Source organism: Anser brachyrhynchus (genome assembly GCF_964034855.1).
Source record: "Anser brachyrhynchus genome assembly, chromosome: 1".
Lineage (NCBI taxonomy): Eukaryota > Metazoa > Chordata > Aves > Anseriformes > Anatidae > Anser > Anser brachyrhynchus.
In genome coordinates, this window is record NC_137694.1 from 180,784,421 (window position 1) to 180,810,867 (window position 26,447).

Consider the following 26,447-nt stretch of genomic DNA (forward strand, 5'->3'; position numbering starts at 1 on the left):
ACATAAGTACAACGAGGGGAGGTAGGGTACAGCCTGGTAGGTGACCACTGCCCCTGTTAAGTGACAGCAGTGCCTGAGCAGCAGTGCCAAAGGGCCACGGTTCCCATGCTCTTTGCCCTGCCACCTGAAGGGATGGGACACAAGCTTTCTGGCTGATCTTCCCGGCTTCTAGCCTGTTTGCCACAATTTAACATTAGTTCCCGTGTTTAATGTTTCAGATTTGTGTGTAGTCAAAAAATAAGTCGGCGTGCCAGTTATTTCTCCAAGGTTTCAGAACACAAACTTTGCAGCTCTTCTGTTGTTTTGCATAGGCTGCCACAGATGGAAGACAGATATCTGTCCGCCAACGTTTAAAGAGGACCAGATTTTTTTGTTTAGAGTTTTTCACTGTTTAGCACTCCCAGTCGCACAATCAGCTAGACCAATCCTTCCCTCTGTAAAAAGCGCATACATGAATGAACACGAGATACCATTGTCTGTGCAGGATTCACACGCATAAAGACATCTGCAGAGCACTGGGACTGCCTTGACAGTTAGTTTTGGAAGGAAATGGGTCAACAACTTCTAACCTGGTTGGAAAGCTCTAAAATTAATGTAACTTTCTGCCAAAAGGGAAAGGAAACTGAAAGGGAAGGAAAACAAAGTTGCCCAGTAGCCATTTCAGCTAGCATCTGACAGGAAGATTTGTTATTTCCAAGTCTTTCCAACTGAAATATCGGCGGAAAGTTGTTGCGTTGGTGCACCCTCTTGCTAAATCAGCCGTGCTCCTTTCCCAGCTGGCTGATGATTTAGACTGACCTCACATTCTCCAGCTTCCTTCTGCAGCAGTTACAGTCGTTCTCTGCCATCATACCTCATCCTCCACCTTTGAAAAGTTTTCACACCCTTCAGGCTCATCACGACAGCCCTGCGAGCATAAGCTGAAGCCAACTTGACACAACAGATTCAGTTTTTCTCTCCGAGGCACACATATGTCACAAAGATTGCAGTTCATCACCTACGCTTCTCAAATGTTGCTGAGCACGCTCGAGTGGGATAGCACTTGCAAACAGGACAGCACTGATGCTTCTTTTTTAACTTAAAAAAAGAAAAAAAATGGCTAATGTAAGTCCGTCTGAAGTTCACAATTCATGTTCTGTGAACTGTCTCATGCTGTGTCCAAAAGCTGCACAGAAAAAATTGTCACTGGAATCCCGTGCACAGCCCTGGGAATGAGGCTTTTCTTCTGCCCCAACATCTCCTGAGCTTGAATACTTCAGGGCTTACAGATTTCTTCCCTATTCATTAGGGTGGTGTCATTGGGTGGTGCCTGAATGCCTGTGTGCACACAGGCAGAAGTTTTCCAGGAGCAACGGAAAGTAAACTATGCCACAGAAGTCATACAGTGCTTACTGATTTCTTCCTTGCGCATGATGTCTTGGGAAAACTTGAGGGAGAAAATGAATGCTGACAACTGACAGGCATCGGGCAGTGCCTTGAGGAAAGCAGGGAAACATGCTTCCCCACGGACAAGGGCACCGATGGAGGGAGGGGAGAGGAGAGATGGCTGCTTCGCTCCCAGACAGGGATTAGAAGTCGCAGGTGAACCAAGGCCACCTGCCCTACTAATAGTTTCAGCTTCCTGCTCAAAATAAGGAGCAAGTTCACACATTTGTTCTCCACTTGGGTTCAGGCATAAGCTGCAACACAGATGTTCACAGGGCACAAAGGGGACACCCAGCAGAGCTGGCTGCAAAAGAAAATTTACAAGAATGACAGCAAGTTTCCTTTTACAGCAGACTCTCTAGAGAGGCAGTAAGAGGCAGTAAAAAGGAAGCTCATTCTGCTATGATTTTTTCTTAAGCTCCTCCTTGTGTAAGATCCCACTGCTGCCAACCTCCAGAGACTGAAAATGAATTAAAAAGAGGAGGAAAAAGCAAAAACCATGGGAAAGCAAAATAAAGGAGCAAAAGAGAAAACAAAGCAGAACAAATGAGACAAATGCATCACAAAGAGGGCATAGAGGAAAAAAGAGATAAATAAAGGCACATCACTAGATTTGAGAAATATTAAAGAAACAGTGGTAAGATCTTCTGCACACATGTTGAAAACACCATTAAACATAGGATCCTCTAACATGCCTCAACACAGGCCTGAACATCCAGGAGATCCAGTAGCAGGACAATTATACATTAAATGATCCAGGCAAACGCCTGACCCCATGCATAAAATGGAGACAGTGGTTCTCCAGCTTCTGTCAGGCATCTTGGGACTTACAGATGAAGCACTCAGTGAAAATACTTTGCATTCCATTTCTTAGAGAACATGTAACTTCTTTTGAAAACCAATCTTTTGGGTCCTCTACACAAAAATCTAATTATGAATTTTATTCTATAAGAACAATTCAACCTCTCCCCCATTATAAATCTCTTAAAATTTTCTCATACAGATCAAATTCAGTTCAGTTGTTACATCCATACATTTGAGAACCCTTTTCCTCTTTAGAGCTGAGATGAAAAAAATGTCTGGTTTTGTAAATTCTTTAGAAAGAATAAAACCTTCTACATCTTCTCTTGTTTCCCCCTCTCCATTACTAGATGTTTAGCAGCATTTCAAGCATCATAAAGTGTGGCCTGAGTTTTAAAAAAGAAATCACCTAAAAATTGCTTCGTTATATGCAAGAATGTACTTCTGAAATTGCCTGAATATTTTCTGTAAATGTTCCAAGTAAGATACTAGCTTCACTGAAATACTTGAGAAAATTTTCAGGAACTCCAGCATGCCCGAGTTTTTTACCTTTATAGACCTTTTCTTCGAGCATTTCTTCACATTCATACCTTAACTACCTTAAGCAGTTGCAAGGAAAATCAAAGGAAACACACACAAAAAGCCAGTTAAAGCACAATCTTAAGTACGGGAGGATCAAGAGTAGAGCTACTTCTTCCAACTCACTTGCTTTATGTTCAGAACTTGTTAGTTGCTCATAGAGACTCACTTTTTCCTTCAGTTAGAAGTTAAATTTGTAAGTTTGGCTCCACGTTTCTCCCTGAGTAACTGTAAGCATCAAACACTTCCCAGTTTCTGCCATACAAATACCACGATATTGAAAATTCAGCCTCCAAAGATCCATCATATTCTCCCATTCATGGCAGCTGAGATTTATCAAGAGCTTTTAAGAAGTTCAGCATTAAACTGTCAACAAAACTCACACATACTCCAAATCATCCAACAAAAAATATGAATGTATCCATTACACATACCAATTTATTGCAGATATTCTCCAACTTTCAAGAAGCATATAATCAAGAATTGCTTCAAGTTCAGAATCCAAGATCTGAAAAGGAGATAATATATACAAGTCACTAAATATATACAGCTTAAGGCTACAAAAGAAAAGAAAAAAAATCATTGTATTTGGAAATGAGTTTATGAGATAGTTCTTCTACAGTAGTGCATCACATGAGCAATTCTGGGTGATAAAACTGATGGTATGATAATTTAAAGATTATTAAATTTAACATATATAATAGTATATAGATTCTTAGACAACTTCTGCATATGAGTTCAAAATTAGTACAAAACTCTGAAAACACATCAAATTTCCAAATAGCACTTTTACTACAACTATCCGTAATGAAAGAACAAAAACAATATATTCAATATGCAAAAATGACAGTAGCATAGCAGAAAATAAAAATGTATTAGGAAAGCACAAACATCCATATATACATTTATGCAATATTCTACCTTTAATTTGCAGCAAGTTTGTGGCATGAACAGGGAAACCACATGAAAAAAAATCAAGGACATCACTATGTGCATTATCTCTTTGTCCAAAAATGCTGAATAGGGCAGTTCTGCTACAAATGTGAAATTCTAGATGCACATTTTTGTAAGCATATGTGTAACACCTAGTCGCAATTAGTCCTAGAGTATCTGTAATTTTTCGTGGTGATTCTTGCACATAGACATAGAGCATAATGCGTTTGATAAGACTAACGTGCAAAAAAAAAAATGCTGAAGAAGATGCACTGGAAGAAAGAAACAGGCTCAGCAGACCAAGAAAAGATGCAGAGGAGGAAAAAAAAAAAAATGAGGAGGAAAAGAATTTCATTTGTCCAAATACACTTGGTCTGATCTTCGTTCTGGACAGTGATTTCTGAGATGACAACATCAGCTCCAACACCATGAGTAGATGGTGCACTGAGTATTTCTACTGCACCATTATTATCATTGAATTCTGCAGCAGGAAAAACTCTTTCACACAGTGCTGTCAAATAGCCACATCCCTAAAAAGAATTAGATTGCACATTAGAAAAAGTCTTGCCTCTTTCCTTTCCCCACATTTTTTCCTGAGCTTTAGCCTGCAGCTGCACCACTGGTACCCACCACATGATTCCCAGCGTAGGCAAAGTGAATCACCCCAGCAGAGTTAGATGAATCAGTAACAGAACAGCCTATACCCACTATGCATCAATGGTCACCTGGCTGGGAGCACCTATGTGCTCCAGCTGCATAGCAGGCATTTTCTTCTCTAAAGGTTCAACCCACCAAAGGAGTCCTAGACTCCCTCTGTTCCCTCCTGTGAGCTGGTAATTTTCAAGCAGAGAGACAAAATGTAAATATCAGCATGGATAATTATTTCACTGCTCATTTTTTTGCAAGATAATCAGACATAAAGATATGGCTGTCTCTGAGAAGCAGAAGCAGTAGAAATTTTCATCCAGCAACTGCATGAAAGATCCTGCCAATTCTTCTCACAAAGGCAACAGTTCACTGATTTGTAGCTGCTGCCTACTTTCATGTGTAAGAACAACTACAGAAATCCTTCACTGGTCTTCTCTACATATTTTCAGGCAACCTCTATAAACATGACAATAGTGAGGATTATTTATTCTATACACTACATTGCCATTCCTGCTGTTGATGTCAACTGTGGAGAAGCCAGGCACAGCAACTCAGGCTCCATCACAGGGAGGCACGAGTAACGCCACTACTTCTCTGCCCTTTACAATTTCTATTCAATTCCCCCAAAGAGATTTTCCTTAGCAGAGGAATCAAAAAGAGAATGCCATTAAAGTTAAATGTGTAAATCAGCCAAATATCACCTCCAAAAGCAGTGGGAACTATTTACTAGGTAATACCAATAAGAAGCAACTGCAAGATCAGAGAGTAGCCACAGTTTACCCTTTATTCTCTACAGTAACATCTTCTGCTTTTCTGCATTTCCTTCTCCATCAATTAGCCTTGTAGCATTTTTCCCACATAAATTTATTCCCTACACTATGTTTTCCCCTCTTATTTATCCCTCTCATCTCTTACCCACTTTTATGGCTGCATGATTTATCCTCGCTTGCAGTGTTCTGCAGTTGACTGTAAGCACTCAAGCTACCACACCTGAACAGGAGTTACCACTCATCATTAGGCACCTAAATGCACAGATTCCAGGCTGCAAACATCTTAGGCTGAGTAATCTTCATGATAGGCAGTAGCTTCCAAGGGCTGAACTATGAAGACAAACCCAACTTTTCTTGTAAAGGTAACCTTCAAAACATGAGTCGCGTGTAAAATTCTCCTAACATGATAATGCATAAAACAACATTATTCGAAGACAGGTCTCAAGGGATTGTTGACCTGAAAATTTCTTGTATCACATTTATAGAGGAGCAGTATGAATTATTGCATGGCTGAGACAGGTCTGTTGCAACCAACGTTACATGTGAGTATACGCACTAAAATTGCTGTGCATAACATTAGCAGCTTTTATTTTAGAAGTGACCACCCATTTGACTGTTCCAAAAAATCTCAGAGGGTTGTTAAAAGATGCCAAGGAAACTTTTCGCTTCTAGCACACTTTCTAACTTTAATAACACCAGCTGTCACTTTTGCAAACACATCGTGCCCTCCACAGTTATCCCATATTCTGCAAACACCAAAGAAGCCCCAAACCCTCCCACAGTTATTAACATCTGCTTCATTGCTTCATTTACTGATACTGACAAACTGAAGGACAAAGGCATGATTTAACAGATTGTTCTGTGCAAAGAAACAATGCAGTTCACAAAAGGATTCATCAAATGCCCCTGTCAGAAAGCCTTACAAAGTACAGCTTAATGAACGTATGCAAATTGCTGTAATATATAAAATGTCTGCTACCACTTCAACAAGTAATGTGCTTATGAAATCTATAGAGAATGGTAAGATAGATCAATCTAATTTGTCTTTGAAATAAAGTGATTTGGTTTTCTCAGGATAATTTCAATCTCTTTTTTTTTAATGCCTTGTGGCATGACAACAATACGTTACATACAATGAACCACCACCGCTTTAGACCCTAGAAAATGTGACTATTCAATAGAAAAAGCACCAGACAAACTGGAAGCACACTGGTACACTTCAATATTTTCCTTTGATGTTTTGACACATAGGAATATCTAAAAAAAAATGTCATTTCCAAGCCTTGCTGCATTTAAACAACCCCTATTTTTTGGAGTTGCTTGATGCAAGGTTGAAGCCTGCATTAAGCCAGGCCAAAATTTACAGTATGCAAAACTGCTCAGATCCTAGGGAACATCAGAAAACAACGTCCATGCAGGATGATCACTGCTGTTGCTGTTTTCAACATTATTGATCTCGAGATCAGATAATTTTCTTTTCATCAAGGTAGGGAAAATGGCTTCTGAGCTAAAATAATTTTTGATGGAGAGAAAAAAAAAAAGAAAAACAACAGCAACAACAACAACAAACTTTCTAAGGCTTTTTTTCTCCTGAAAACTAAAAGTTCTTTTTACCAAGTTACTTTTTCAAAAAAGACAGTTTCACTGTTTTATCAAAGAAGCTGAAAACCACAATTAAACCCACCCTTTAGGAATTTAAGAAGAAATAAACAGAACTTCTCTAAATATTTACATTGAAGAAAATACGTGGAAAAGAACATGGCATAGTGATCTCATCAAAAACCATGCAGAATTTCTGGATCTTGATTTTACTATTTAGGCCTAGAGATGGTGCATCACACGGCACTGTGATCTACCATGAGATTCCCCTTTAAAGACCTTTTTTTCCTCTGTCAGAAGGAGCCTAGGTACAGGTAATGATGCCTTGGGGCTGCAGTGGACTAAATCACAGGTTTTGCACTCTTTTCTTTTCTTTGTAGAGGCACTATTCTCCCTTTGCAAAAAGTACTCAGAGCATCATGTGTACTAACATAAAACTGATTCCTCTTCAGAGCCAACTGAAAATTAAACAAAACTATGAATGTTTATTATTTTATCCCAGATGGTCTGTCTACTTATTTGCATCTAAATGAGTCTATATAGGTGAGCTGGGAGGCAAAGAGGAGGAAGAAAGGGTGATTTTTTTTGTTATTTTTTCTTTAATTTTTAATTTTTGACCACCTTTTTACACTTTCAGAAGCCCCAGTCATCCAAAGGCTACAAATACAGAACACAAATTATCTGGCCTCTTCATCTTCCTTTCAGTCTCATTTCTCTGGAGTCTGTGATGGAAAAGGTCCAGGACACAGTTTGCCAGTTCTTTTACATGCTATTTATTAGACCCAAAATTTTCCAGCTGGAAGGTGTCCATCACATTCTATGGAATTCAAGTTTTCATAGGAAATAAAAAGAACTCTAGTGCTGGGACTGCAAAAGGAAAACAAACAAACACTCTCTAAGTAACACTTCACTGGGTGTTCCTTTGTTAATTTACACTAGGACAAAAGTCCATGATGTGAGTATGGTGAGAATGTTCCCTAGTTATCTTACAAGGAGAATTTTCCCCTGCCCAAAACAACTGTCTAATAAATAAACAGTTTCAACTCTTACATCATTCATTATGTCTATCACATTACTGTATAATTACTATTACTATTGAAGAGAGACTCAAGTTTTGCTCACTGCCTGAGGCAAAATGACTAAATTGGACAGCACTCTGTGCAGGATTTTTAAATCTCTGAATCACAGAACAGCAGTTACTGCATTAAGAATTAAGCAAGCTGTAACTTAGAGTCCAGGTTGAAACACAATGCCAGAAATGTGTTGTGATCTCCTTTTAGAGGCATTAACTTGTAAAATCCCTTCCAGTTTGTTACACTGAATATTCAGTATATATCAGACACTATGGAAAAGGTTTTTATTTCTATGCAAAAATGTATACACTAGAGTGACTATGTGTAATACTTTTTTAAGAATTTGGTTTGTATCTCGTAATTAAGGGGTGATATCCTTAACAATTTCTATCACTTTCAGATGCCAGGTAGCTACATTTAACATAGCAGACTGTTTTCTTTTTTTTTTCTTTTGGTATTAAAATTTGCAAGATGGTGGGTGGTGGGTTCTCTGGCTTCCCTTCACATTCAGCCAAAGACTGTAATCTGGGAATAAATGGACATGCCAAGCCTTCCTTTATTACACCTCATTTTCTAAAATTACTCTTTCAGATTCCATCATTACCATCCCTATTTTAAATTTGTTCTTTTTAACATAAATCTACAAGTACAGAAAAATGTCTCCTCTTTTGACAGTACATTGAGGCCAGCAGGTTCACAGTTGGTACAGTTAATAAAGGCAAATTAAGGAAGCTCTATCTCACATCTCCTCTCTCATCTCTTGAACCCATATGAAATTGTACTAATTACCCTAAGTAAAATTAAATATTTTACCTTTTCCCTGGAAGAGGAGGAAAAGATTATTCTTGCGAGTCGATCTTCTTACAGCTCCCCTAAGATGCAACATCTAATAGACATCTAATAGAAAGGGGGGGAGGGGAGGGGGCAGAAAGAGCCTCCTGTAGAGACTTCTGTTTCAGTCTAAAAAAACTGCTTCAATAAAGTATATTAACCTGTACACCATCATTGACAAAATTACAGTCACACCGTGTGCAATGGAGTGTGCTACATGATAATGCAATAAAACATTTTTTTTCACCTATTACTTCAGGCTTTTTATCCATTGGCAACATCAGTGTTTAAAGTCTGAGTTCCCTGCTCTAACAGAACAGGTGGGAAGCGGAGTCAATCAGTGTCCACCCAGTCCCACATCCCTAGCCGTTAACAGACTCCTTCCACCCATCACAATGAAGGTATTCACCCATCGCTGTTACGGGCAAGGTAACTATACTGGACAGCAGCTTTATCAATAGCAGCAAATGGTTCTGGGACTATCCTACACTGACAGTGAAGTAGATTAGTAGAAATTGAAATCCTTTCTTTGATTATCTCCTTGGCAAGCTAGGACAAACCAATGTTCCTTGTTGAAAAAGAAAAATGAGGAGTTTAAAAAGAATGCAGATCCTTCTCAGCTCAAAGAGAGCTAATTCCAAAGGGATGAAAATGTCCTTTTTGCATGAATGGGTTCTCCAAGTGACCTGTGTGAGAAAAGTGAGAAAGCTGCACTAGTCTGTCTCAAAAGCAGCATCCAAGGTGCTCAGATTCCCAACATGAGATATTTTGTTGAAAAGAAAAAAAAAAAAGGCAACAAAATGCTGAGCAACTTTACTGTGGCAGGCCCTTCTAAAGGGAAGCGGGCACAACAGGCAGGCAGCATGACCACTGCTTTGGTTTGGGCAGTGCAAGGCCTAAGCTCCCCTGCTGCATCCCTGTAGAGGACCTGAGATAAGCAGACATGCTGCCATCACAGTGGTCCGGAGCTTGGAATAGAAACTTGCTATGGAAATACATTGGGGTTTTGGTTTGTTTGTTTCTCTTTTAAGAGTATGGCAGATGCACTAAGCTGCACTATTTCAGACTAGTGAAAGACTGGGTAAGCAATTCAATGCTTTAGATGCAACAGATCTCTAACCCAACACATCTTTAACTACAGTGAAAAGTACTAAGAAAGCCCTGCTCAAATAATCACAATGCATGCAAAATGGGGGGTCCAGGAAGTTGAAAATAGATCACATTTTTCAGGACTAGGGCCTATAAGGACAACATGGGTAAGTTTTGCATGTCCATGACATTCAGTTATCTTGGAAATTCCTTAAATAACAGCCAGCATCACAGTATCTGAAGATTATGATACCAGATACCTGCATATAAGAGGAACCATTCAGTACTAGCCACCAGTGAAGTTTATGCTCAGAAATCAAAGATGGGTCAACAAATCCATATGAGAAACATCGTGTCCTCTTTGAAAGGAGGACCATCATGTCCTCCTTGAAATAGACAGCCTTTGCAACAGCAGTCAGCTACAATTCACAGGTGTTTGCTCACATTATTTTTAGCGTTACAGAAAAGAAAGGCCAACTTTCCCCCTGGTCTCAGAAGCAAGCACAAAATCTGAAGCTGTGAAGGGGAGCAAGATCAAGAAATTAGAGAGGAGTCTAAGAAGCCTTTCTAAGTAGTAAGTCATGTCTTCTGCTAAAAGTGGAGGACAGGTACCAACTTGTTATCCTCTGAAAAATCAGAAATAATGAGGAATAGCTCATAAGGGTTATCAGCAGACAGGCTAGTGGCAGAATGAGTTCACCACAGCGATGATACAACAGGATTAGGATAGCAGAGCAATTCTAAGCAAAGGCAGCTAAAAATACTACCCCTGCCCAACACACACTCCTCCAAGACCTTCTTATCTTCAGTATAGTGATGTTTCAAAGTTAAATGTCCCAACAGACAATTCCGTACTGTGTCTGCCAGCATCAAGATGAAGCATGGTGTGCTGTGGTAGGCTTGTAGTCTCTGAGGGTTGCATGTCTGTATGAATGATGAAGATAGCTGCATTTTGTTCCAGTTACTGTGAATTAAGAGCAGAACCCTGCTGCCTGGCAGGTTTTCATCATGGGCTTCAGCTGGGAAAAGTCTGGGTATGGTGCTTGGGCTGCAGTATTGAAGGAATACGCAAATCTGAGGGACAAAAAGGGGTCTTGTCTAGTTTCCTGATCTTGCTTTGTCCAGTAGGGCCACACAGCATCTGTTCCACAGAGACACACACAAACCACACAATCTCTTCCTAATACCAACAAGAAAAGACCAAAACAAAACATCTCAAATGTTTTTGTTTGTTTGTTTGTTTGTTTTTTGGGGGGAGCAGCTGATATCCCTAACTCCAAGGATCTGGCAACAGCAAGGAATTTTGCACACTGACCTCTCAAAATGAGTCTTCCTGGCATCTGTTAGTCAAATATTCTGGTTTTCTACTTTACTGTTAACAAATTATTTTGTTTTTCTACTCAAATACTGTGTCTGGAGTTTATTCCAGTACTTCACCTCTTGGGATGTTTGAAAAATTTCTTTTAATTTTCAGTCTTAATTCATTCAGGACTAATTAATAAACATATTAACTTCTGCTGATATTATCCTTCAATTTCAACAGCTCTCCTCCCTCTCTGGTGTTTGCCCTCCAAATGTATTTAGAAAAACGTTTCCTCCTGGATATTATATACAAATTACAGGGAAAGGAGGCTTAGCACATTTTGCCATAAAGTCTGACAGAAGGGAACTATCCACTGGGAAACCATACTTAATTTATTTTTTAACTAATGAACAAAACACAGATGCTGATTTCTTTTTCTATGAGCTCCATTACAAGCTAGGAATGATTATACCTGCATGGAGAGCAAGCTATAACCTATGGCTAGCCAAAAGGCAAGAACTGCATCTGAGCAGTCAACTGCCTAGGGCTGCACTTTAAATGCAGTTAGGGTTCTGAGCACTAGCACTGAGCTGTCAGTAGAGGACAAATATATAATAGGGGAGGGGAGAACAGCAGGCATCTGTCATCCAACAGCCATCTTACTAGATGACATGGAAAATGAAAGATATTGGCCATAGCCTTCCTCCGGCCCAGAGAGACTTGAAAACCAAAGAATCTGGCATGCAGACCTCCTACTCTCTAGGTAAATACTGCACTTACTTCATGTCTATGCAAAAGGCAGTTTCAACCATCCCCCAGTTTTTCAGTGTAACCACCATACTTCTCTGTTGACTTCAATGTCATTCAAATGTGTCAGGAACGGTCTCAGCACACCCACCAGGCCTCGCTGAGTACTAAAGCACCCCACTGCTGTCTCCAAGCCACGGTGGCATTGCCGCAGAGAGCACCAGGACTTCTCTCTTCTTGAACTGTGATGTCTGAAGGTGCAGAGACCCAACCTTTAAATACCCAAGGAAGTCTGTGGTCCAGGACAGAGGGACTGATCAATGTAAGTCAGGTGGCCCTCCAGCACAGTTTTCCTGTATTGATCTCCACAACTTCAGCACCAAGGGGGGAAATTTGTCTCACTGACTGCAGATGTCAATATGTAAGCTCATCACCTTGGGCTACCCTTAATTGAAAGAGAGAAATAGGTACCTCGAGGGCTCAATTCTTCTCATCATAACATGGATAACTAAAATAGCTCAGATGAATTACACCCAACTATAGGGTCCGATGGTTTTAAAAGGAATCTAGGGAGAGCCGCTTTGATATAGGCACTCGCACTAGATAACTCAAGGTACTTTGGACAAATCTTACTGATGAAGCCTGCAGCAGGAGAGCTGGCATTCAGACAAATCACTGATCTGAAGTCACAAACAGGGGTTCAAAGGATGGGTTTTCAATAACACCATGATCTAATCTGTAAGTCTTTATTCAGCCCAGCCTTTTCTTGTTGAATTTTAAATAGAAGAATTTGAGATTTGGCTCAATGATAGCAGCAATAAAAGTCATCATTAATCTAGGAAGACTGATTTATTAGAAAATATTAAAATAACTAAATATGTATAGCTTGTCTAAAGCCACGATTGAAAGAGAAATATGATAATTATCTACAAGCTCTGGAACGATGCACACAGTAAGGATTTTTTTAATAGGGATTTTCAGGAAACTATAGCTAAGAGTAATGTGATTATACCGAGCAAAGTAACATTTAGGCTGACAAGAAAAAAAAAATCCTAATAATGAAGTGTATTCTATTGTAGAATAATCTTCCAAAGGAAATTGGCTGAAATCCAATCACATCTAAAGCCAACTGGACAGAGATCCACAGAGAACAATCCTGCATTAGCTGCAAGATGGACTAGATGACTCAACAGCACTTTTTCATTTTTAAATTCCTATCATTCCACTGTACAAAATAATCCAATAAGCCAAAGTGAGAGCGAAATAGGCTTAGCAACGACTGCACAGCTGTCTCTTCTCCAAGGTCTGTATAGTGCAATCAGTGTGTCTTGCAAGAGGGAAGGACCGTCTGTACGTGGTCAGAGTACCTTGTTAATTTGGTGTTACAAAGTCTTATGCTTTCTGTCCCCTTTTCCTTCTTGCTCCACTCCCTAATAAAATGACATTACAAGGAAAATCGACCCTGTGTTATAAATGTATCAATCATGATTTTTGCTGCACGAGTTACTCATAATTTGTTTAAGCCTTCTTGATCTCAGATGCCAATTGGTGTTAAACAAAACACACACACAAAAAAAATAGCCTGTAGGCACATATTTCCACCAAAATAATTTTGCCACATGTTGATCTACAAGGAGTAGGGTAACAGTGGTTTCTTAAAGTTTTCATACTCATTTTTATGGCCATCCAATAGTTTACCCTAGTTTTCAAGAGGTTTTGACATTTATAGCTAAAAAATCTTTCTGAGCATATGTGTTAATATACCCTCTGTTGTCTGTTACACTGCAGGAATAAATAACAGAAGTCTTCCTAAAGAATGACTATTCAATTCAATTTTGAATTTGGTTTCCCTCATCGGGGAATATTAGACAGCCTTAACAATATATATATATAAATATTTTCTGAAGAAAGTGCTTTCAAGTGTAACACTAGCTTCCTACAATCCATTGCAATTCCACTTTTCCCACAGCAGTCTCACTCTGTAATGCAGACCAAATCTCTTCAACCCACTTCATGGAGTGGCCTGAGATTTCGGGGCATGTATACAGGATGTGTAGCTAGGAATGTATTTTCTTAAAAGGATTTTAAAAGAACATCCTCTGAAGAATAGATCTGCATGACATAGCTTGTTGCTTTTTTTTTCTCTGTTTAGTTTATTTTTTTGTTGTTGTTTTGTTTTCCCTGAAGTGCTCAATTAAGCATACAACAAACAGCACAGACAGGATTTCTGTTTTTCTAAAGAAGGAATATTAATGGAAACTTGTCCACAAAAGCCAACAGTGATCAACAGCTCTTAGCTAATACCCCTGCTTCTGAATTATTCACCTAATTTCTCCCTGATTTTTTTCCCATCTCCAATGAACTTTCCTAATTAGAACCCACCTTCTTTCCTACTTTCTTTCCACTGTCAAAGAAGTTAAAAAAAAATACAGTGTTAGAATTTTACTGTACGTCATTCTTTTAATTGCTTATACATCTGAGATTTTTCCTTCTCTCCTGTCTTAAGATAATAAGAGACGTAAAACATGAATTACCCTTAACCGATACAGCTGCTAATTCCCATTACTGGCAATAGAGCTGAGGCAATAAAATGGCAGCTGTGTCCCTGCAGTCTACCTGCACGTGAAACTGAGCTTGCCTTAGTAAAAGTGACTCACCACTTTTAATTGGTCTGAAGATATGCCAAGAGAAAAACTGACTGCCACATGATAGTTCAAAGGGTTTGGATATATACTGCTGCGGGATGGTGTTCAAAGAGCAGTCAGAGATGCCATCTGTGGTGGTTTTACCCTGCTACGCAGCTGAACTCCACTACAACCACTCTTTCACATCCCCTCCTCAAAGGAAAAAGGGGAGAAAATGCTATGGAAAGAGCTCAAGGGTTGAGATAAGAACAGGGAGATCACTCAACAATTATCATCATGGGCAAAACAGACTCAGAGTAGGGAGATTAATATAATTTATTGCCTATTACTAACAAGCTAGAGTAGTGAGAAGTGAAAAGAAAAAAAAAAAAAAAAAAACTAAAAACACCTTCCCCTCATCCACCCTCTTCTATGTCTTCCCCTTGAGCGGTACAGGGGAATGGGGAACGAGGGCTGAGATCAGTCCCTGATGCTTCGTCTCCGCCACTCCTTCAGGGTCACTCTCTGCCCCTGGGCTGCCCACAGGCAGCAGCTCTTCAAGAACTGCTCCCACACGGCTCCGTACCACGGGGTCCATCCCCCAGGAGCAAACTGCTCCAGCACGGGTCCCCCACGGGCGGCAGCTCCCCCCAGACCCCCTGCTCCTGCGTGGGCTCCTCTCCACGGGCTGCAGCTCCGGCCCGGGGCCTGCTCCTGCGGGGGCTCTCCATGGGCCGCAGCCTCCTCCAGGCCACATCCACCTGCTCCACCGGGGACTCCTCCACGGGCTGCAGCGTGGAGATCTGCTCCGTGTGGGACCTGTGGGCTGCAGGGCCAAAAGGCAGATTTGTGGACTGCAGGGGTGACTGTACACAAAAGGGTCAGTGGGTAGTGACAGAAAAAGGAGGAAAAGGCAGTCTCAAAGGATGAGGAAGGGGCCCAGATGAAGCAACATCCCAGCACCTCCAAAATGACTATGAGGCAGAAGACATTGCCCAAAAGAAAGTCCTAAACATGTGAAGAGCTCCTTTTACCCTGCAGCGTTCTGGGTAACCTGGGCAGAGCTCCATATCCCAACCCAGCAACAAAGTCTCTGCTGCTGCCTTTGGGTTTCTTTTCTGCCTGAAATCTTAGGAAAAACAAGAGTCACATCCCCAAACCAGGATATGATGAGCCATAGAAATGGAAAAGCTGACTAAAGCACTGTCCAAGTCCCACAGAGAGCGGAAGATCAAGGAAGTAGTAGAAAGAATATATATTTTTTAATTATGTTTAAGGAATTATTACTAGGAAATCAGCTGTATAATTCTTAACTCAGACAGCTAATTCTAGTGATGATATTTTAACCAAAAGCTAACCTTGCTGTAATTTTTCTCTGATTTACAATGTTGAAATAATTATACAAAAAAAAAAAAAAAGAGGAAATATTATATTTCTCTTTTAAATGGGTGAGAATCAACCACTTAAAAATAATCGTATTATTTTTAGTAAAAAATAAAGTAGTAGCATCTTTTTGTAAAGATGCTATGACATGAAAATACCTTCACAGCTTCACAGCAGAGTAAGTACTTGTTTCTTTGTCCAGTTTATTGCATGTATTGCTCTGTCAGAAGAATTGTGGCTAGGCAGCGGGCATGAAAGCTACATAATTTCCTCCTACAGGCTTCTGCACTTATATGGAAATATCTGGAGAGAGGGATGATTTAATGACTGAGTGTGTTCAGCCACAGGAGGTTTCTCGAGGATGGGTAGGAAAGTGAGAGGGAAGAGAGAGATGACCATCCCTGCAGTGAAGACTGGGGAGCAAACTCACAGCCAGGCTACAAGAGGTGGCAGAAAGAAAGGGAATTTGCTCATGGAGATCTTCCAGTGGGGATTTCATAGGATCTGTGTTTAAACCTGAGAGCTGCAGGCTGGAAAGAATGACCAGAAGAAAACACCCTTCCTTCTATCCCAAGGGTCCACTCTGAAGGCGGCAGATCCATTTTCAGTCTCATTATTTCCAGCTGTCTTTCAAGCAGGTCACAGTTTTCTCTCTTAAGAGGAATTTGGCTTTAGTTTAATATCATGCGCTGTAACACCCAGTGTTAGGAATAGGAAGTCTTCATGGTCATCAATGCAGTGTACTCACTTTTAGGAAACCAAAACAGCCCAATACAAAATTCTGCCCCAAGCTCAGATTGTTATTGAAAAGATGATGGGAAATGAAAAGAACCTGCAAAATTAATAAATTTTATTCAAAGGAAATAGATCATTTCAAAGTTAGTAAAAGCATTCTGGGGCTTGTAATTTCATACTTTAGCACTGAATAGTCCTACTCCAGCAGGTATTTCCAGGTGGTGAAGTAAGAAAGAAGAAGCAGGACAGTAACAGAGCAGTTATCCTTGTTTCAGAGTGACCAGAAGCAAACTAGTTCATCTTAAGAAAGCAGAGAGGGCTGTGAATTAAAGGTGCACTTTTCAACGTCAAATTATTGTCCACCCCCTCACATACACACTGAGAGAAGTCGTGAGAAATTAAAATGCATGAAGACTTGGGAAAAAAGCTTCCTTTATTCTTAAAATCACGTAATTTGGGGGGTTGAATCTTGATTTTTAAGCTTAGATTGCTAACAATGGCACCTCTGTCATTTTGCTTTAGTATGCACATTTCTCCTGAGGCCTTGCAAGGTTTTATTTGGACAGTTTTGGGTTTTGTGGGCCAGGGAGACGGGAGGGAGCACAAGGAGATGATCACCTTTAGAAAGTATTCATATATTGTTCCATTGTGTCCTAAGAGTTTTTAGGGACTAAGGCTTTCTGCATCTATTGGGTGACATCCTCTGATTCTTGCACAAGCAAAAAAGCTCCTAGGGTCCTCTGCCACTGTATAACACTGCACTGAGCAACTATCACAATTAAAGGGCTTTTTAAAACTATAAACACTTACAGAAAGATGTCAAAAATTGCTTGGCATGCTGAAGTAGAAGAAAAGGAGCCTAATACACTAAAAATTAAATGTACTCTAACTGCCCACAAAAACGCAGCAAGTTTACATGCATTAATTATTGCCACAATGTTGAAGTGTCTGTGAGTGCAATTGCATTACCTAATTAAGCCCCAAATTGTCAAATTTACTCATGCAGTGCAACATACCATATTTTAAAATGATCCCAGTCAGTTAGATGATACTCCCTTTCTGTGCATGAAGCCATCCAACATTTAAAAGAAAAAAAAAATATTTCCAGCTTCCTTTTAGATCCCAGGTGGCTTGGATTTTTAAGCTTAAGCCTCCCTGAAACACAGAGGAGTAAATATTTAAAGCATTGTGCAGATTTCATATATCAAAAAACAGGGGGGTTAGAAGCACAGATCTCACAACTATATGAAGAGCGAAGGCCCAGGTTCTTTAACCACCACTCCCACTGCAGTCTTAGAATACCACATTATGGTCCTCCTGGATTAGAAATTTAAAATGCCTTTAACTAATCAAGACTAATATATAAATATGGAAGACTAAAGAGTACACTCCGTGTACTAAGTGCAACCCAAATATGTTATCAAATATTCTGGTATTACTGTTAATCACAGTAACCTTTTTTAACCTTATGCTCACAAAACCAATTGATTTTCTGAAAAGCAGCATGTGTCACCTTTCATTCAGAAAAGAAAGGCGCACTGGCAACACTGGCTTTCGAAGTGTTTCCATGCCAAGCACAGGATCGTGAGATCTAGTGGTTACACAGCATTTTCACACTACTTACAGAGATTTCCTAGGCACTAATAATACCAGTTTATTTTTTAATGGGGCTGCTCTGAAGAAAAATAATTAACATATGGTTGACTTCCCATATATTAGAGAAAACAATAATAGTGACTAAATCAGTCTTTCTGTGGTATGGCATAATTTCAGCTGTCTTGGTCATGATGAGTTGTGCAGCTGACTCATCTCACAGACAGGCATCACGTAATGAGAATGAACGCAAATTGTTCGCAATGTCAAGGATTAAATTCTACGTAAGACAAAGGCCACAGGACCATATTACAAGGGACTACCTAGAAAGCAGAAGCTAGCCAGCCATAACCTCTCTGAGTCACAGGAACCCCCTGACAGGTGGTTAATTGATAACACCAATAATAATGAGGCAACGTCTACTCTGTCAGCTGGATTGCTAGGCTTCAAGTGAGGGCATGTTATCTTGACTTTTCACTGTCCCTGAGTTCAAGGTATCATTCTGAGCGCATGGCTTAAACGCCCCAGATCCATGCAAAGTTAAATTCTTACAAGAAATTTGTGTCTGCTACAAAAAGAGCTCAAAATAATCTCAAGTTGTAGCAATGGCACAGAGGACGTCTTAAGATGCTGCATCCTACCAAATTGTGGTCACCAACAGAGCACCAGTAAATGTCAAAGAGAAATCAGTACACTGAATCCACCTGAGAAACTCCTGTGAGGACCTGCTCTATGATGTTTAGGGACATTAGCTGAAATAAACTAAATATGGAAATGATTAAGGGCATCATGTCTGGCTAGTAGGTTCTTATCACGGCACACGCTTGGCAGACTGGGGTTCTACTTAGTCACAAAAGCAGGATGTGGAGAAGCTGGATCAGATAACACAAAAAAAAAAAAAGCCTGTAAAACATGCCTCTACTTGGGATCGTATTTGTTAACACAGCCATTCAAGCAGTCTTAATCTCAGTACAGGAACTAAAATAAACAGAAAAATCCCAGCTGTCAGGATACCACCAATTAATCACCAGGTTTTCTGTATCTGAAGAAAAACAGAAAGGCATCTAAGGCTACCTAGTTTGGGTCCCCCTATATTCAGTGGAGCAAAACAAGGAGCCTAAGACAACTGGACTCTTGACTAAGGTGGCCAGCTAAGGACCTAGGGTTGAGTGGAGCAAATCCAAGCTGTTGCTGGATTGCATTTCTGTACAGTGTCGGGGGAGAGAGGCAATGCAAAACATAGCTGGGCTGAATCACTCCCTGAAGCTGTTCTCTCAGCTGCACGGGGAGAATAGGCACCTAACTAACATCTGTAGGATCAGATCTGGATTCAACCCACCTCTATCTTGGCACAACAGACTCTTTATACAAATTTAGCATGCCAAAGGATTAATCTACCCATCATTTAACTCAGATGTCCTTAAAATTATTGCAGGAGTTCAGAAAATATGAGAGTGGCATGGTAGACAAACTCCTGCTTCCATCAATCATCTTTTCATTAACATCATTCATCCTGTCCTCTTTATTCTGAGTAAAATCTGCATTCTCCCTTTACCATGCAAATACCTCTTACATAATAAATACTGCAACACAATAAATCCTTCAGTGTCCCTTTTTCCTTGTATAGAACCTGTCTCTGCACTGCTTTATACTGAAAAGACTTTTCAGACCTCAGCACACGCATTAACTGTAGTATTTCCTTCCTGTGCAAGCTCATGCAAGGATGGTATTCTTCATTTTCTCCTTGGCGAGGAAGGGCATTGACATTCAAGATCTTAACCTCTACCCACTGGGCTGTGAATCTCTGCATGCATGAAAGCTCCTCCTCTCATCCTAGGTTTGTCCTAGTCAGGAGAAGTCTTAGACTTTCCTCCAAAATGAATGACATGTGAATGGTGTTTTGTTGTTGTTGTTTTGTTTTGTTTTAAATTTCTTTGCTCTCCTGTTTTGTTCCCAACTGGATTTTTACTTACCATTTAGGGAAAGAGAAAAAAAAATGAGGAAAGTGAAAGGTCACCCTACTAGTGGCCTCTAACCACAGAAACTATGAATAAGAAGAAAATAACTTTGGACTGTTTTCTGCTAGAAGTTCTGCCTCGGTCTTCCCTTCTCCTCCTGCAAAATGGGTGATGTTCAGAAATAAAATTCGGGCTTGGACACATCTCTAATTGTCATTCATCAATTCTCAAACAGTTTGTCTGTACACAGAAGAAAAAACTAGAAAACTGTGTGCATGTGAAGACAACCATCTGTAAGCAAAAGGACATTATCCAAGAAGAAGCAATGGGAGGATCTGCTCCTGTAATAATTACTGTCTGCTGTTAACAGTGTAACTTTGAGTTGTCAAAACTTGGGACCTAAAATAACCTCCCCCATGTTTTCTTCAAGGCTTTCCTGTGTCCAACTACTTCTTTTCAATTGCCTTCACAAATTCTGAATCCTCAACAGACTTGTTACTGACTTTCAGAGCAAATATTCCATGCCAGAAAGCTAGATTTTTATATGCAGCCACTTCAAACAATCTCCAAGACTGATTCTTATCCTGCATTATTACCTCCTTCAGCACAAGAACTTTGTTTCTCCTGGGAAGGATTTGACTTCCTCACTTATCAACACCTTCCTCTGTATGGCAATGTGTTTCCTCTCACCCTTCTTCAGTCACACAGTGCAAAAATCCTAGAAAAGCTGAAGAGCTGTATGTGTTAATGAAAGACTGATTAGGAATTGACTGCTAATGTCATAGACGCTGCATCCCCTATTGCCGTGGGATTTTCTACCAACTATCAAGCCAGAACACGTGTGCACAGGTAGCAAATATACCATGGAGAGGCACTTGTGCACCTTGCTATTAGCGTGAAACAGATTTTCCAGCATCTGAGCAGTGACCTGTTAATAGCTTACATAATGAAAAACAGCACTGAAATGAGTCAGTGTGCTTGGCAAATTCAGATCATTAGCCATGAGAAAGCGCTTCAAGTGGATCAAGGGAGAAACACATACCCCAGAGAACATTAAATAGAGAAGTCTTATTAGTGACAAGTAAACAGGTGCAACGTTCCTCTAGAAACAACAGGATGGGCTCCTTCATTTCCCATAGAGAATTCCTCTCTGAAAGACTAGATCTCACCTTCCACAACAGAGCAAGTGATGGACTCTTGCATCTCTTCCCAGATATCTACTTGCTGAGAGGGAACCCTGTCAGAAATAAGGAGGAAGGGAAAGCCCATGGCTCCTACAACTGCAGATTCACTGCTGTGCAAACACAGCAGGAGCAGGGAGAGATGAATAGAAATCCATATACAGATACACACACCAGGGCTGCAACCGTTCCTCTTGAGCTGTTTCTCCTCTAGCAGTGACAACCCTCAGCCAACACATGCACATGGTGGTTACAGTTGGCCATTCGAATGGTGGACTTGTACCAGCTTTACATATTCAAAGAGGTACCTACATCACCAGCAAGTCCAGTCCAAACATTTTGACCATTTTAACAAGACATTTCAAACAATTTTTTTTAATGGATTTTTTGAAGAGTGAAGTAATGCAAGACAAAAATGCAGATTTTCACTGACCCAAGCAAATATTTATTATGTTCTCCATGAAAATGCAGTGTAGATTCCATGTTAAACTAAAGAATGTTTTTTTTGTTTGTTTGTTTTGTGTTTTTTTTAAAACATGGCTTAACAATTTTTTGGGAAAGTTAATTGTTTGCATTCTTCTATAAATGATCACAGCACATGAACAGCATACTTTGTTGTATGTGAAACAGCTTAAATCCTAATGTTTACAAAGACAGAGTCTCTAGGATATACCAGGCTGCTTGAAAAACTCATGTTTTACACTTTCAGCAATCCTCTTCTCTTTGGGATTCTCAGCCCCTAGGCTTTATCCTAGAGATATGACGTATACTTAGCAGTTCTCCATATTTCATTTTTATGAAATTGGAGAGACTCTTTTGATGTGAAATATGTAATTTCTTCTCATAAAAGACTGATACAAGGGCCATTTGACAGGATAGGATGTTGCATTAATGTTTTAGATGCCTATCTCTGCAAGCAAGTCTGATGTTATACACAATGCTCACTTGGCTTCGTTTCCTTATCTATTTTATGTGCATGAACAGCTGGAAATGGACGTATAGAGGTTCTAACCTTCCACGGCACATCTAAAAAATTACACAACCAAAATCTATGCAGCTGTGAATGCCAGAAAGCCATCTGTATACAAGTTAATTGCTTTTGGTTTGAATAGTTTCCATTTTTATCCTGCCATCTACATTTGCACCTATTCAGTAGTTCATTTTGGACACAGCAGGGAACACATGCCACATTGCAATCCAGTTCTTCCATGTTCCAGGCTGGCTCGTTGCTTGCCTTCCCTCAAACCATTTCCTCCCTTCAGCATTTTTCTCAATTTGTCTCAGAAACCAACAGAGCAAACCTAAGGACCGCTATTTTCACCAGCGCTTCTGTGGAGTGAGTTACCAGGCTGAGTGGATGACAAGAGCAAGCATAGGTTTATTTTCTGGTTTCCCAACCCCATTTACTTTCCTGTGACAAACTAGAGGTGTCTAGGAGCAGCAAATTCACCACAGTTCAGCCACGAGCAGGAGGAATAGCAATATCAGACCATGCAACACCTTGAACTGATTGCTTCGAAAATGAACCAGCTGTTCCTTTTGTTCCTTAAATCTGTAGATACACATACGTATGTGTGTATAGCAAATTAACAATGCAAATCATACTCAGAAAAATCTCTGACATCTACTTAAAATCCTGCTACTAATTACAGATGTGATTCAGACCAGTGATGTATTTCTAATTAGCACAAATAATCGGTCCTTTTTCCTTGGAGGAAATTAGCATGGCCTAACTAGTGAAAATAAAACCAAACTTCACTCTAAAGACTGCTGCTTCATACCCTCTAGGCAGTTTTTGCTAGCTCTGGCAGATCTTTATTAATGACCCTATAAAAGCATCAATATCATCTAAATAAATCCACAATTTTCTTCAAATATCATCATCTGTAGATCTCAGAATGCAGTTTCTGTCAGAGATTGTGTGCAGGCAGGCTTAAGCTCATAATATTTACAGAAAACAAAAACAAGAAAACATTCTGAGTTACGCATATGGAAATGCCATTAAAGAAACGTGCAACTTTTCTATGTTTACAGGAAGTATCACTGGAAAAAAAAAAAAAAAAAAAAAAAAAAAACAGAGTCATGGCATCAAAATCTGCCTCTTTATAAATATATAGAATAAGTCTCCTAAACGTTGTTTGCTAGATGTGGGAATGACAACAACAAAAAACCTTACAGTGAGTCACACTACTCTTTTAGGAATAATTAAACTAGAACACTATTTACAGTGACCTTTCTAGTTTACAGTTACTGATCAAAAGTACAGTGTCACCCTGTGGACACGCATAATCAACTTTATTTTCCATTCTAACTGAGAAATGGAGCTGTTAATGTCAAGAAACATTAGAAAGAAGCTGCTCTACTGAAGTTGCTCCACCTAGCTAGCATCCCAGCGCTAGCTGTGTGATAAAAAGCCACTCTGTACATGCCTGAAGGAGCTCAGGGATCAGTGGCAGAGGAAACCCAAATCATCATCTGCCCCACTCCCCACAAACCCATCACTGGTGCCATCAGCCCGTCAAAGGGGCATCTCTATGCATACAAGGAGCCCAGAGGCACTGCTGGGGAGGAACGACCATGGGAAACTGAGGGATAAGGGGACAAAAATGGCTGGTTGTGTATAAACAGGTGGCTGGTCTGAGGCCGCAGCCAGGCTCTTTTCAGGGGTGCCCAGCGCCAGGCCAGGGGCAGTGGGCACCAAGGGGCAGGCAGGAGGCTCCCTCTGAGCACCAGGCAGCACTTGTGTGCTGGGCGGGCGGCTGAGCACTGGCCCAGGCTGCCCAGAGAGGCTGTGGGGTCTCCTCCTGGGAGAGCGGCACAAGGCGCCTGGACGGGGTCCTGGGCACCCTGCGCTGGGGGGCCCTGCTGGAGCGGGGCTTGGGGCTGGGGGCCTCCAGAGCTCCCTGACAGCCTCAGCTGTGCTGTCACTCTGTGATCAGTATGGTTGTCCGGCCATGCCCTGCCCTGAACAGCACAGTCTGTCCTACTTCCTTCAGGGACCTGGACAAGCTAGATTAAGTGGGCCCCTGTGAACCTGATGAGGTTCAACAAGGCCAAGTGCAAGGTGCTGCACCTGGGCCAGGGCAATCCCAGCCATGAGCACAGACTGGGAGAAGAACTCACTGAGAGCAGCCCTGAGGAGAGGGACTTGGGGTTCTGGTGGACAAAAAGCTGGACAGGAGCCATCAGTGTGTGCCTGCAGCCCAGCAGGCCAACTGCGTCCTGGGCTGCACCAGCAGAGGGGTGGGCAGCAGGGGAGGGAGGGCATTGTGCCCCTCTGCTCTGCCCTCGTGAGGCCCCACCTGGAGTGCTGCGTCCAGGGCTGGGCCCAGCACAAGGAGGGTGTGGGGCTGTGAGAGCGGGGCCAGAGGAGGGCCGTGAGGGTGGTCAGGGGGCTGGAGCACCTCTCCTGTGAAGAAAGGCTGAGAGAGCTGGGGACATTCAGCCTGGAGAAGAGAAGGCTCTGGGGAGACCTCATGGTGGCCTTTCAATATTTCAAGGGGGCCTCCAAAAAAGATGGAGAGCAACTTCTTGCTCAGGCAGACAATGACAGGTCAAGGCAGAATGGTTTTGAACTACAAGAGGGGAGCAGGATGAGCTCATTGCTGCTTATGTTTGCTAAGTAGGTCTGTACATGTTGATCTGTGTGGCTGACCACGTATATAATATGTGTATACATGTTGCATATGTGTGTCTGTGTGTGTGCCTACTGGCACACTGCTGCAGGAATATAGCCCAGCCTCACTGCTGGTCAAACCTGGAGGCACGGGGCTGTGGCAGCCTCGTCTCAGCTGGGCTGCTGGATTCAGCCTCACCATAACATCTGCAAGTTCTCAAGGGAGGTGTTATCCATCATGGACAAACTAGTATTTAGTTGGAAACAAAGTGGTGTGATCAGTACTGGCAACTCACAGCCAACTGCCATGGTCATGATCCTCTCTCAGGATCTGTGGCATAGACAGAAAGCCCATACTGCAAGATTGGCACAGCCATCTCCAAAGGATCTTTTGTTTACAACAGTTGAATGATTATTTTTTTTCTGTTCAAAAAAGGATGCTAATTGCCTAGTGTCTGCTCTTGTGATCTCGTATTATTTACTTTGTCTACAGACAACAGTGCATTCTTCTAGTTGGCACCAAAAAAAGAAAGTAAAGGAAAAGTTTCTGGTCATAGCAGTGCATCACAGCACCAGTTTGTACTTTTGTTATTTTGCTCAGTTAAAACTATGCTTCATGATACACAGATATATAAGGGAATATGCTCTTCTGCATAAGAATACTGTAATCCTTGGAAAAGAGAACACACAAGTGGGACTTCTCTCTCTGTCATCTTGACTATCTTAATCACTATATTAAAAAGTCACATTCATTCTTGTTTTCTCTTATGCGCCAGTGAATTTTGACTTCTGCTCAGCCTAGCAGTTTCAAGAGAAGTGGTGTGGCAGCCCTGTACAGCCAAGCTCGTACTTGAGGTTTGGCCCTTCTCCTTAGAGAGGCAGGGATTATCTTGGGACCTGTCCAGACAAGGGCAGGTTGGGTTCATTTCCCACATTATGGGTGAGTGCGCAAGCCCCTAGGCTGGAAGAAACTCACCATTCCCTTGCCCTGTGCCACACTACTAATCTCTATAGGACAGACATACCTCTGGAGGAAAACAAACAAACAAACAAAAACAACACAACAACAAACAGCGATATTAATATCATAAGAGGATAAGAGATTTCTGGGCATGAAGACAGTGTCCAGCAAGTTCCCCCTAGCAGCCCTGAGGACAATATCTAAGGTTCAGATTCAAAATCTTACTGCTTATTGCTTGGCATACATACACAAACACATACAAACACTGCAAACTGGGGATTACTGTGAAATCTATCCAGAGGCACCTCAAGTTTAGAGAGATGAAGTGCTCCAAGGGCTGTTCAAAACATAGGCTGGATCTGACCCCGAGGGTAATATCCTGCTTCCTGTCTGCAGTAACTGGGAGCCACAGGTCACTGTTTGTGGACAACTCAAAGCCAGATAATCTGATCTACCTCACAACAGCCTTACACTTCCCCTACTTCAACAGAGCTAGCTTTGATTTGTACTCAAACAAGACCAGCATCAGATCCCTGGTTTACAGCAGCAAAATGTCCCACAGCACCAAGACATCGTTAGAATCCCATGCCACATGCAC

At 41.1% G+C, this 26,447-nt stretch overlaps 1 protein-coding gene across 9 annotated transcripts in view; it reads right to left on the reverse strand.

Annotated features, from left to right (window-relative positions):
• The window catches only part of ENOX1 (ecto-NOX disulfide-thiol exchanger 1), a 358,808-nt gene that overhangs the window by 283,564 nt on the left and 48,797 nt on the right, over positions 1–26,447 (reverse strand). For all 9 annotated transcript variants that reach the window (XM_080592774.1, XM_080592773.1, XM_080592781.1 and 6 more), the window contains exon 2: positions 3,240–3,313. The gene's annotated coding sequence lies outside the window, so the exon portion shown is untranslated. The remainder of the gene's footprint in view (positions 1–3,239; positions 3,314–26,447) is intronic.